At 38.0% G+C, this 1,604-nt stretch overlaps 1 long non-coding RNA gene and 1 pseudogene across 1 annotated transcript in view; one reads left to right on the top strand and one right to left on the bottom strand.

The window, feature by feature from the left end:
• Positions 1 to 1,604, bottom strand: part of LOC117938116 — a 16,553-nt pseudogene that overhangs the window by 4,694 nt on the left and 10,255 nt on the right.
• LOC117938117 overlaps positions 289 to 1,604 on the top strand; it is a 19,886-nt gene continuing 18,570 nt past the window's right edge. Inside the window, exon 1 of the long non-coding RNA XR_004655333.1 lies at positions 289 to 543. This is a non-coding gene — a long non-coding RNA (uncharacterized LOC117938117). The remainder of the gene's footprint in view (positions 544 to 1,604) is intronic.

The raw sequence follows: 1,604 nt of genomic DNA, 5'->3' as shown, positions 1-1,604 counted from the left end.
GTATAGAAGGTTTTGCCTAATGGCGTGTAGTTCAGCAGTATAAACTCAAAAGTTATCAAACAGTGGTCAGATAAAAAGTGAACAGTTGTTAAGACTGGAAAAGCGCTATATAAATACATATGTTCATACATACATATGAACAAAATGTAAGGAGTAAAAGTAAAAAGTCGGCACAAAAGTAAATGGTAAAGTAAAAATACAGTAACAATGTCTAACAGCATCTCTGATAAACACACACAGACACACACAGACATTTAGATGAAAACAAAGAGGAAAGGATTTTTTCCAAATGCAACTGTTTTAAGGATCAATATAGTATTTATTGAATTAAAAATTGATTTTCATCATCGTCATTTATTCTTTATTCAGATTGAAGAGCTGCTGGTTGTCAGAGATCAGCTGTGCTTCTTTGGTCTCAGCTCTGAAGTCCAACCCCACTTATCTGAGACAGCTGGACATGAGTTATAACGAGCTGCAGGATTCAGGAGTAAAGCTGCTGTGTGGTTTTCTGGAGAGTCCAGACTGTAGACTGGAGACTTTGAGGTCAGTAGAGGTTTGGATTCAGAGTAAAAACAGAGTAGAAAATGTTCACTGTTAGTAATTAAAGTAAATTAATGTTTCTAATTTTTGGTAAGTGGTCACATCTGTTCCAGAAGATCCTCTCAACTGCTATTGGTTTTAAATGGAAGAAGTTGACCAGCTGAAGTTTCTGGTTTCTGTTCATTTGAAATGTCTGATTATTGATATTGATCCTTCAGAGCACACACACAGACACACACATACACAGAAACAGACAATCACACACACACACACATTCCCACACACACACACACACACACACACACACACACACACTATAATGACCCTTTAAACAGCTGCATTTGGGAACATCCTATGGTCTCTTTGTTTTCATCTATATACCTGTGTGTGTGTGAGTGTGTATTTATTTTATTAGAAATTGATTTTTATCATCGTCATTTATTCTTTATTCAGATTGGAGCACTGCTGGTTGTCAAAGACCAGCTGTGCTTCTCTGGTCTCAGCGCTGAAGACCAACCCCTCCCATCTGAGACAGCTGAACCTGAGTGACAACAAGCTGCAGGATTCAGGAGTGGACTTTCTGTGTGGTTTTTTGAAGAGTCCAGACTGTAGACTGGAGACTCTGAGGTCAGTTTACTGACTCTCTTACTATTAGAGATCTAACATGTTTAACTTGTGACTTCTGTTTATGAACCCTTGTGTTGTCTTCCCATCGACCATCAGCTTTTTGTTTGGTGCTATTTTCCTCAACGTTATGGCCCTTTTTCCTCTGCTTTTGAAGGTTTTTTTGTCTTTTTAAAAAAAACGTATCATGGTCGATATACCTAATTTCTACGACATAACTAATCTTTACAGAACAGAAAATGTGAATTATTTTGACTAACAGTTAAGAGGATGTTCACTGGAACACAGAATGTTTCATGTCAAAGTTTTGTCAGGATTCTGTTTTGTTGAAGTTTTAAATTTCCTTCAGTTCCCCTTCGAGCGGAACTCGAACTGCGTCGGTTACGACACTATGGGAACGCCTTTAGGCATGACAGGGCTGAATGCGAATGAAAACTACT

This window comes from Etheostoma cragini, chromosome 22 (genome assembly GCF_013103735.1).
Source record: "Etheostoma cragini isolate CJK2018 chromosome 22, CSU_Ecrag_1.0, whole genome shotgun sequence".
Classification (NCBI taxonomy): domain Eukaryota; kingdom Metazoa; phylum Chordata; class Actinopteri; order Perciformes; family Percidae; genus Etheostoma; species Etheostoma cragini.
The sequence above is the reverse complement of the archived record's forward strand: the minus strand, read 5'-3'. Positions and strand labels throughout refer to the sequence as shown.